A 12,168-nucleotide genomic window follows, 5' to 3' on the forward strand; every position below is an offset into this window, starting at 1 on the left:
CACTCTGATCTTCTCAGCACGATCACGAGGCCTCTCTTCTTCTCTGGCACTAACACACACACGCGTCCCATGTGGTATCAAGCAGGGTAGACTCCTCCCACTTGTTCTCCTGATCACGTAGCTCCCGGGCTTTATACTGGCGCTCACCGCCTACGCACTCAGAAATAAAGTCCTGCAACTTTTAACCTCTTCTTCTCCTGAGAAAATGACAAAGTCCAGTTCTCACCATAAACTCCCGGTGAAACACCTCTCTAGGTTGCGAGAATTGACAGCTAACAAATCCCAGACGACGCCCCACATGTAGCAATAACTCTCGATGGAGCTGCTGTTTTAAGCGGGCTTGTTACCTTTACTCTCAATACCTCTGTTTGACCGGCATCGGGTCTAGGGTTCCGTTGAGTTTACCTCTGGATGATATAAGCACCAAACACTCAAGTGGGTTTTCCAATGCTTTAATAAAACGAACAAGGGAAGTAGCAGGAAAGAGGTAGTAGGAAAGCTGCAGGGAAGCTCAAATACCTTTCTGTTGTATTTCTTCAGAACAGTCTTTATAATTGAACACTTGCAATTGAATAGTCCCCCTTTTTGTAGGATTCAATCTTTGCCCACCTGGATAGACATCTCTAACTTGCCTAGCAGCCAGCACGCAGCATGAACAAAAGTCTCTGCCACAGACTTATTTGGAATAAAACCTGTACGATCCTCTGCCACAGGATGTATTGGTTTGTGGTGAACATCAGATACAGTACTTGAACCTTTAAGCCAACCCGGCAGTACTATACTGTAAGATTACTTCGGAATGCGTCCTCCAACCGAGTCACCAGGCCCCTCTCCAGACCAGTACTCTGCATGATCCTTCCATGACGGGTCCTCCCCTGGGATCTTCTCGGTTGTCCAGCTTCTTCACTCAGGATAGACAGCTCAGGACCATTCCTCCGCTGCTGTGGTAGGCTTCTGGGCCCACCCACACGCCGCAGCGACGCGGGCCTCTGGAACGGAGGACCACAAGGTGGTATTCCTAGTGCATACCTGTCGGCCAGGAGGGCCAGCAGGTGGCTGAAAATTAACCCTAAAACATGGCGTCTGTCCCATAAATACCCTCTCCCAGAATGCAACTCGGAGGACCACCTCCACGAGTTATCTCCGGGAAAGAGGAGCACTCATTTGCTTCAGCACGTTGCTTTTCCAACACCTGCCAATGGTAACAATGACACCCACCGGCACATTGTGGAACTGCATGCAACGTCAGCCAAGCTGGAACAGAGGCAAATCTAACTTCCTATAATAAGCGACCCACTAAATTTATCTATCAGCGGTAGATAAAAATCTACCAGCGCTACATATTTTTTTAATAGCTGTCTGTTCTTCCATTAGGGAGATTCACCTTCTCTGGTTTTCTCTCTGTGCTGTAATCCCCTCGTTTGGATCTGGAGCTTATAGGCATTGAAGAGCTTTGGATGGAAGAAGCCTCCACTCCTGTGCCAGGATCTTGCCAGAGACCAGTAGGCTGAGTGTGTAGGGGTGCACATCTGTGGCTCCACCCTCCCAAAGAGTCTGTGAGGTTGCCAAGGAAAAGTCAGAGGTGTGCATGTCTTCACGGTGCAGGTGCAGTCTGTGACGGAACAGACAGATGCCCTAGGCTTCGGGGCCAGAGCTGCAGGGAGTTGCAAGAAAGAGAAAGCTGTGAGTGCCAGGGACAGAAGTGCAGAGTTCGTCTGTGGGACCAAATCAGAGGCCTGAGGTTAGAGACTGAGCAGCAGCACTGCATAACAAAGCCAATTGGCTTTTATAATTGTTTGTTTTCCATAAGTTAAAGTGATGATGGGAACCTCTGCAAGGGCAACTGTTTGTCTTATTGAACTTTTATTTGTTTAGCCACTTGCGACTGCGCTATAGCCAAATGACAGCTACAGCTCACTCGTCCAGTTCTGGGAGGGCGTCATATGACATCCCCCCAGAACTGCGCCCACTGCGGCACGCATACAACGCGCTCTGAGATCACTGTGTTCTTTGAACACAGCTGATCACAGATCAGGGTAAAGAGCCAATCACAGCAGCTCTTTACCATGTGATCAGATGTGTCCAATCACAGCTGATCACAAGGTAAACACACTTGCTGGTTATCGGCATTCCTTTCCTCACACTGTCACAGTGTGAGGAGAGGAGAGAGCCCGTAAACAACGAGTGTGAAAGGGAACATCTGCATTTATAATCAGGGCAATGATCATCAGTGTCCTGACTACCAGTGCAGCCCCAACGGTGCCCTTCAGTGCTGCCTATCAGTGCCAATCAGTGCCCATCAGTGCTACAAATCAGTGCCAACCAGTAGTGTCAATCAGTGCCCATCAGTGCTGCCAATCAGTGCTGCTTATCAGTGCCCATCAGTGCCTCCTATCAGTGCTGCCTATCAGTGCCCTTCAGTGTCCTTCGGTGCTGTCTATTAGTGTCCATCGGTGCCACCTCTCAGTGCCCATCAATGCCACATATCAGTGTCCATCAGTGCCGCATATCAGTGCAGCCTCATCAGTGCCCACCAGTGCCACTTCATCAGTGCCCATCAGTGCAGCCTATCAGTGCCGCCTTATCAGTGCAACCTATCAGTGCCCATCAGTGCTGCCTATCAATGCCCATTAGTGCCACCTCATCAGTACAGCCTATTAGTGCCCATCAGTGCTGCCTATTAGTACCCATCAGTGCAGCCTCATGGGTACAGTGCTGCATGACTGCACAATTGTCTTTCAAAGTGCGACAGCACTGAATAATGAAAATTGGCCTGGGCAGAAAAGGGCTAAAAGTTGCCAGTAGGCAAGTGGTTAAATAAAAGTGGGTCAACAATCTGGGGTGAACTGTACTCACTGATGAACATTAGAATTGAGTGAAACCACCCTCCAACAGATCGCAATATTAACTAATAGTAGTATAATATTCACTGCTCCCAACAAGACCCCCCAACAGAAAGGGCAGTTGGTTATCTGGCATGGGCAAGGCTGTTGTTTTTCAATACAAATTGAAATACTTTAGGGACTTTGTGTCCCTGCAAATAAAAACACCCTTCCAAGAAATCTACAGAACTTTTTTGTCAACTAAATGTCAGCTCTGATTGCAGCAAGTTGTGATATTAACCGCTTGCCGACCAGCCGCAGTTGTACTGCGCCAACATGGCTCGACTGCGCGAATCGCCGTTATGTTACGTTGCTCCCTCTGGTGGTCACTAGGGGTGCACGCCCCGCTGCTCGCCCCCAGAGCCGATGCGAGTACCCAGTAGTCTCGATGACCGCCGGGCTCCCGCGATCGCTTCTAACACGGCAAGAACTGGGATCTCTGAGGGGACAAGTGACAGATCGTCTGTTCATACAAAGTATGTACAGAGATCTGTCATATCCCCTAGTCAGTCCCATCCCCCCTTCAGTTAGAACACACACTAGGGCACACAATTAACCCTTTGACCACCCCCTAGTGTTAACCCCTTCACTGCCAGTGACATTTTTACAGTAATCAATGCATTTTTATAGCACTGATCGCTGTATTAATGCCAATGGTCCCAAAAATGTGTCAAAATTGTCCGATGTCTACGTCATAATGTCGCAGTAATGATAAAAATCGCAGATCGCCGCCATTACCAGTAAAAAAAAAATAATAATAAAAATGCTATAAATCTATCCCCTATTTTGTAGACGCTATAACTTTTGCGCAAACCAATCAATATACGCTTATTGTGATTTTTATTACCAAAAATATGTAGAAGAATACATATCGGCCTAAACTGAGAAAAAATTTGCTTTAAAAAAAAAAAAATGGGGACATTTATTATAGCAAATAAGTACAAAATATTGTGGGTTTTTTTTCAAAATTGTCGCTCTTTTTTTGTTTATAGCACAAAAAATAAAAACTGCAGAGAGGATCAAATACCACAAAAAGAAAGCTCTATTTGTGGAAAAAAAAGGACGTCAATTTTGTTTTGGTACAAAGTCGCACGACTGCCCAATTGTCAGTTAAAGTGACATAGTGCCGAATAGCAAAAAGTGCTCTGGTCAGGAAGGGGTAAAATCTTCCAGGGCTGAAGCGGTTATTTGAGACTTAACATTTAACAGCTAACTTAGGAAAGTGAGAAAGAGGAAGTAAATATAAGTGGTGAAGAAGAAGGTGCAACCATTTTCACACTTGTTAGACTGTATGAGACCTAGACTTCCTATTCCCAATGCCAGTTCTACAGAATCATTGGCACATACAGAAAAACAAAGTTGTGCAGATCTGCAAAGAAAGGATAACAAGTGAGGCAAAGGGGACCAGGAAAAAAACTGAAAATATATGAGAGACATTGGTCACTGGTGTAGATACACGGTCAGTTTTATAGAGTTCTAACTGTTTTAAAAGCAAACATTTATGCATATATTCCATGGCCCACACAACAATTTACTTGACCCAGTTTAATTATTCATAGTTTTTCTATAATTAATTTAATTCCCTTGGTTTTAATGTGCTGTGTCCTGTATGTTTAGTTTAAAATTCACATATTTGCAACTGCAGTTCTGTGATGTATGGGTTTAATCTATTTTTATTGTTAGGTTAGTCATATTACCATGTGCATGTGGCAAATTACATACCTTCAAACTACATTGAAGTCATTTTATTTCCTATTTTCAATGCCTTTGTGTTTTTTTTTTTTTTTTTTTCATTGTGCACACTTTCTTATTTTTGCTATGTAATTGTATAATTAATTTTGACATAAAAAAATCTTATCATAAATAGTGAAGGACGTGAACATTTGTAGCAGCATTGTTAGCCATGTCAGTAAAGCAAACACCAAATGCTTTAACATAATTTACAAAAGGGGTATTTTAAGGTGGTAAATGTCAGGGCAAAATGACAAGCATATTAATTGCTATAATATTATTGTAGCTGTGAGAAAAGAAATGTTTAAGCTGTAGCTTTTATTTGTCAAACCAGCAGCAGTGATTTTAAGATGTAGTCACTTCTTAGGATGGCCAAAGATGGGAATATGTGTCAAAATGAATGATGGAAGGTGAGACGTCCATCTCTCCCTCTGGTATGAACATAAGATGCAGACATACAGTTATTACTCTCCTTCCTTATCTATCACAAAGAGATTTTCCAATGAGTTCTCCTAGGGATACCTTGCACTGCCGAATGCTTTCACAATCATCTCTTTAAAATTTTAAATTAGAAACATCACAAATAAAAGAAAAATAAAAAACTAAAACATTCAGTGGTAAGAGATCTTTTCTTGCGGCTTAAAAGACAACTTAACAAATTCACAAATCCTTTAAATAACATGCTTGGGAAACGTCTCGAAGCTGTCATTGCCATATTTTGTCAATGACAATGCTCAGGATCCCTGGCCTTGTGTTTACATTACTGCAGTACCAGGGATCCGTAATTTAGTGGTTATAGTGCAGTGGGGAAACATCGTCAGATGATAGGTCATTGATGGATCCCCCATTGATACCCCTCCCTGCAAGGTAACTTATCCCAATATTAAGGGACAAGAGCCTCTTCCCCACATCTTCCTAAGCCCCTTTCAGAATATAGCCCCCCCCCCCCCAGATAGTCACCCTCTCCCAGGTGAACGAGTACAGGGTAATTAGTATTCCCCCAAATAAGTCAAAAGTATATAAACACACATACACCTTGAAGTGCCTTCATTGGCCAAAAAAAAATACATTAGGCATCCATCATCAATCACATTGTCCAGTGATGTAAATTCATATCCGCCACAATGATCCGCCATCTGACAATGTTTCCCTCCCACCTTGTTAACTTGCTGTCGGATGATGACTCACTGCCCACCACTATTCCTGGGACAGAATCCTCTGCACTGCTTTAATGTTCTAATGTAAACGGAAGCCCTGGTGACATAATTTACCAAGTAAGGTCATGACCATATTTGGGTCTTCAGCCCCGGAAGATTTTACCCCTTCCTGACCAGAGCACTTTTTGCAATTCAGCACTGCGTCGCTTTAACTGACAATTGCATGGTCGTGCGATGTTGCACCCAAACAAAATTGATGTCCTTTTTTTCCTACAAATAGAGCTTTCTTTTGGTGGTATTTGATCACCTCTGTGTTTTGTAGTTTTGCGCTATAAACAAAAAAAGAGCGACAATTTTGAAAAAAAAAAGCAATATTTTTTACTTTGTGCTATAATAAATATCCCCCAAAAATATATAAAAAAAAAAAAATTTCTCAGTTTAGGCTGATATGTATTCTTCTACATATTTTTGGTAAAAAAATTGCAATAAGCGTATGATTGGTTTGCACAAAAGTTATAGCGTCTACAAAATAGGGGATATATTTATGGCATTTTTATTATTCTTTTTTTTTATTAGTAATGGCAGTGATCTGCGATTTTTATCATGACTGCGACATTATGGCGGGCACATCGGACACTTTTGACACTATTTTGGGACCATTGTCATTTATAAAGCGATCAGTACTATAAAAATGCACTGATTACTGTGTAAATGACACTGGCAGGGAAGGGGTTAAACACTAGGGGGCGATGAAGGGGTTAAGTGTGTCCTAGGGAGTGATTCTAACTGTGGGGGGGTGGGCTTCAACTCACATGACAGCGATCACTGCTCCCGATGCCTGGGAGCAGTGATCTCTGTCATGTCACAAGGCAGAACGGGGGAAATGCCTTGTTTACATAGGCACCTCCCCGTTCTGCGGCTCCATGACACGATCCACAGGAGACTGGTGGATGTCGAGTCCGCCAGTTCCACAAGCATGGTCACACTGTACGCGGCGGGCTCACACGCGCCAACTAGTCCTGCCAATTTAAGTGGACGTACAGGTACGCCCATTTGCCCATCGCTGCCATTGTACCGACTTATATCGGCGTGCGGCGGTCGCCAAGTGGTTAATTAAAGATGTCACTCAATATCTCGGGCTGTTTGCTGACAATGTAACAGCTGGGGAAATGAGCAGGCAAAGTGGTCAAATATGGACAGTTTATTCAACTGTTTGCCCTGTTCAACTTAAACCCAAATCTGATCTTTAGTCAGGGGAAAACTTGCCATCTGCAAAATGATTGGTCTAGCTCACTGCAATTCAAAAGTACTATCCCTGCTGGCTGAACTCTTACCTTATAAAACAACCCATTCAATTTAAAATAGAAATGCAAGGAAAAACATGTGTGTATTTCTGTGTGCATCTGTGTGTGTCTGTATATATACACATTATAAATACCATGAATGCATGACTTCTGTTCTCAGCTACAGGTGAAGTAGGTGAAAATTGGAGGGGAGTGTCACCAAGAGGCAGAAAAAAAGCAGTACACTTATTTCCCCAAGAAAAGAACTGTGCAGGGGAGTGTGTCAGCACAAGTCTTGGCCATTAGAGGACAGGCAGGTTGTGCGCCCATCACAGCTAGAAATTGACCACTCTAGAAAGGATGTGCTACCGTGCCTGGCATGGTCAGTTTGAAATATGAAAACAGGGGGACTGGCAGGATCACAAAGTGTTTCACTCATATGGTACAACAGACACAGGAATATGAAATGCTGAACTAACATGCTCTTTAACTCCTCCATCCTTAGTTTTTGTTTTTTGTTGTTTTTTTGTTTTGTTTTGTTTTTTGCTGCTAATTTATTTTTCTATATTTTATTAGTCTTCAGTCGTTTCTTCTTTTCTTCTATTTGTTATTTAATTTTTAAATGACACATTAAAAAAAAAACACAAAAAAAAAAATACATTAGAAACATTAGTTATTTTAAAACTCTGCTCAGTGTTAAATAATAGTCAAACTATCTTGTTTTTTTTTTTTCATTTTGTTACATCCTTTGTCTACAGATTGCTAAGAAAACAAAATAAAGAAGCCTTATTTGTACCAAAATTTAATTTTCAAAATTGCTGTGGCCCATGAGGGGCATACAAGTGCTTGAGCTGAACAGGTTAAGTAAAAAGGGGTTCTAGAGTCTGACTGTAGAAATATTTATGTGGGCTCTGTGGTCACTACTACCCACTGACTTTGCGCTTGGATACATTTGGCCAGGGTTTAAAGAGGACCTGAACTCTGTAAGCTCTGCAGGCAGAGAACCTGAACTCTGTTGACAGAGCGCACACAGCAGTAGTCCTCGGTATTTCATGTGGCCCCCTGCAGCTGATATTTTCTCCATTTCTAACTTATTATGCCTTGCTCTGTATTGTGTTGCTATACAGAGGCAGCCATTTTGGTGGAGGAGCAAGGCTATGCTTCTAATGTCAGAGCTATCTTTTAACGACTTGTGAGGGAAATATTCAAAAACAGCAGGAGCGATTCACAAAGCACTGATCCACAGAATTAATTGAGCAGAAGCAGAGAAATGTATGAAATGTACATTCCTCCCCCGCAAGCAGAACAGTAGTAACATCACCAAATCTGAAACGAACAGTCACAGACAGCAGTGCCTTAGATGATCTCACACTGCAGATTTGAAACTGTTTGCTTAGGCACGCTCACATACCAAGAAGTGTGATGCTATTTTTCAGAAAAAAGCAACATTTTTAGTGTACAGTTTAGACATTTCCAAATGTTTCTTGTAACGTAGCAAATTTTCAGGTCCATTTTAAGATGAAACAGAACAGACATGGCACTGTGGCTGCACAATTAACAGGCTGCAAATAATGCATTTGTTTGCTGCATAAAACCTTTGTAGGACTAATGAAATTATGCTTCAAAAGGGCAATTTAATTAATTTAGTGCTCAGGCGACAATATTTTCTTTATTTATTTTCTCCCTGGATTTTTGTTGAACCTTGCTGAAAGCACTTTTAAGGATTTGTGGATTCCTGACAATAAACAATATAAGTTGCTATGCTTAAGCTATCACTGTCTCGCATGCATCAAAATTTCTGTTATACTTAAGCTAAACCCTCTCAGTATGTAACATTGACCTTCTCTGTGACGACCCACCACTAATCACATTTCTTAAAAGAATTCTCTTACTATTATCACTCAGCATTGACAGATCATGTCTTTAATTTAAAAACAATACAGATTTTATAACTATTTTTATTAATTCTGTGCCATACGTTATTCAGCCATACAACTTTGGAATTCAAGAAGTCAGTAATTAAAGGGATTAGTTAACACTTCTGCCCAAAACTCTTTTTCTTGCTTTGGATAGTGTTGAAGATTTAGAACTGTTTTCATGTTTTCATTACTGTCTGTGTCCATGCAGAGAGATCTAATATTTTTACAGATAGTACCAGAACAGGAGTGGAAGAAGTACCTTGCAAAGGAGACATCTGTTCAGCTGACAATAGTCTGGGGCCAATCAGACCTGGGACCAGTTCACACTGGAATGCGCAAAGGTTTTTGTGTGTTCCTGCGTGGCTCATTTTTGACAGCCAATTTATTTCAATGGGCTGCCAAACACATAGGTATGAGCAAAAATTATGGCAGCATGTCGTACCAAACCGCATGGCAGCACATTCCTGTGCAGTGTAGGAAATGCGCACAGAAGCACACATTTCCCACAGTGCAATTTGTATGAACGGGTCCTTAAAGTCAGCTGTGGTGCATTGTGCTCTACTGTGCAATTAAAGGCACTGCAACATAGTGCACATTGAGCAGGTGCATTGCAGGTGCATTGCCATAAACGTGGCAATGTCTCTGCAGTTTTCAAAGACAACCCCTATATTCACTGTACCAGCCAGCTCCTACTAATCTTTAGAGATGGGCCTGATGTTCAAGTCAAACGTAAGTTCGACTCGAACATCGGGTGTTTGTTTGTTTCGCAGAACAAACAAACGAATGGGGCGCTCACGTGACGTAAGCCCTCTGATGAGCACCCCATAATGCACTGTGTAATGCATTTCATATATCACAACTTTATGGGATACTGCAGGGAAAGGATTTCTTAAAGGTCTGCAGTCACCTGAAGCGCCATAAGACCCATTGGGGTCTTTCTTTGAGATGAGAGGCTGAGGCACACCTGTGGTGGATCATGGATGCTGGTGGAGGAGATGTAAACCACATATTATTAATTGAAGTTCACCTTTATTGCCTTTTGCACTTCTTTGTAACATCCGTCATTGAATATTGAAGCTATTTTGCACAATCTGCATATTGCTCTTCTTTGTACATCTTTTGCACTTTATATATTTATATATTTTTTCTTCTGCTGATTATGGACTTTTAAATGTATATCTTCTGGACTTGTTTATTATTCATTGCACATGTACTTTGTACATTCATTTTTATTGTTATATGTATTTGAAGATTTTGAGTGAGCACCACTTATACATTTATTTACACCTGACCTGTATGCTTTGGCCAATCACAGCGCAATGTGCTGTCAGAGCCATGATTGGCCAAAGGCAGGGTGTCTTTGGCCAATCATGACTCAGGGGCTAAGTCTACGCCCCCACACTACTTAAGGCTGCTTATACAGTGGCCATGTATAGTGTATATGAATGGAGATTAGGCAGGGTAGTTGGTGTATTGTGTGGTCAGCCAGTCTAGAATATATAATACAGTGTAGTGTAGAATATATAATACAGTGTAGTGTAGAGTATATAATACAGTGTAATGTAGAGAATATATAATACAGTGCAGTGTAGAGAATATATAATACAGTGCAGTGTAGAGAATATATAATACAGTGCAGTGTAGAGAATATATAATACAGTGTAGTGTAGAGAATATATAATACAGTGCAGTGTAGAGAATAGGGATGAGCTTTATGTTCGGGTCGAACATGAGTTCAACTCGAACGTTGGCTGTTCGCCCGTTTGCCAAACAGCAAACAATTTGGGGTGTTCGCGGCAACCGCTAAACACCCCTTAAAAGTCTATGGGAGAAATCAAAGGTGCTAATTTTAAAGGTTAATGTGCAAGTTATTATCATAAAAAGTGTTTGGGGACCTGGGTCCTGCCCCAGGGGACATGTATCAATGCAAAAAAAAGTTTTAAAAATGGTCATTTTTTTCGGGAGCAGTGAGTTTAATAATGCTTAAAGTGAAACAATAAAAGTGTAATATTCCTTTAAATTTCCTACCTGGGGGGTTTCTATAGTATGCCGGTAAAGTGGCGCATATTTCCCATGTTTAGAACAGTCTGACAGCAAAATGACATTTCTAAAGGAAAAAAAGTAATTTAAAACTATTCGCGGCTATAATGAATTGTCGGTCCGGCAATACACATAAAGGTTCAATAATAAAAACGGCATGGGATTCCCCCACAGGGGAACCCCGAACCAAGATGTAAAAAAAAAATGCATGGGGCACCCCCCAAATGCCAAGCCAGGCCCTTCAGGTCTGGTGTGGATATTAAGGGGAACCCCGCGCCAAAATTTTTTTAAAAATGGTGTGGGGGTCCCCCTCAAAATTCATACCAGACCTGAAGGGTCTGGTATGGATTTTAAGGTAAACCCCGCACCAAAATTTAAAAAAAATGGCGTGGGGTCCCCCAAAAATCCATACCAGACCCTTATCCGAGCACGCAACCTGGCAGGCCGCAGGAATAGAGGGGGGGATGAGAGAGTGCCCCCCCTCCTGAACCGTACCAGGCCACATGCCCTCAACATTGGGAGGGTGCTTTGGGGTAGCCCCCACAAAGCACCTTTTCCCCATGTTGATGGGGAGAAGGGCCTCATCCCCACAACCCTTGCCCGGTGGTTGTGGGGGTCTGCGGGTGGGGGGGTTTATCAGAATCTGGGAGCCCCCTTTAACAAGGGGACCCCCAGATCCCGGCCCCCCGTGTGAATTGGTAAGGGTTTTTTCACAAAAAAGTGTCAAAAATGTTAAAAAAAGACAATAGATGGTTTTTGACAATTTCTTTATTAATGTCTTCTTCTTTCCCTGCTTCTTCTTCCATCTTCTTCTGGTCTTCCTTCAGTGTTCTTCTTCTTCCTCCATCTTGTTCTTCCCCCGCTTGTTCCTCTATCTTCCTCAGCTTCTTCCCCTGGTCTTCTCATCTGGCATCTTCCTCCGGCTTCTTCTTCTCCGCTTCGTCCTCCGATCTGCCTCAATGGGAGTCTCCCGCTGTGTACCGCATCTGTTCAGATGACAGCTCTTATATAACGGAGGGTGGGGCCACCTGGTGACCCCGCCCCCCTCTGACACACGGGACTTCCCTATGTCTTTCCCCGTGTTGTCAGAGGGGGGTGGGGTCACCCGTTTGACCCCTGCCCGCAGACCTCCACAAACACCAGGCAAGGGTTGTGG

General features: G+C 42.6%; 1 protein-coding gene across 1 annotated transcript in view; it reads left to right on the forward strand.

Moving 5' to 3' along the window:
- Positions 1-12,168, forward strand: part of HS6ST3 (heparan sulfate 6-O-sulfotransferase 3) — a 959,379-nt gene that overhangs the window by 934,985 nt on the left and 12,226 nt on the right. The gene's annotated exons all lie outside the window — the stretch shown is intronic.

This window comes from Aquarana catesbeiana, linkage group LG02 (genome assembly GCF_042186555.1).
Source record: "Aquarana catesbeiana isolate 2022-GZ linkage group LG02, ASM4218655v1, whole genome shotgun sequence".
Taxonomy (NCBI): Eukaryota; Metazoa; Chordata; class Amphibia; order Anura; family Ranidae; genus Aquarana; species Aquarana catesbeiana.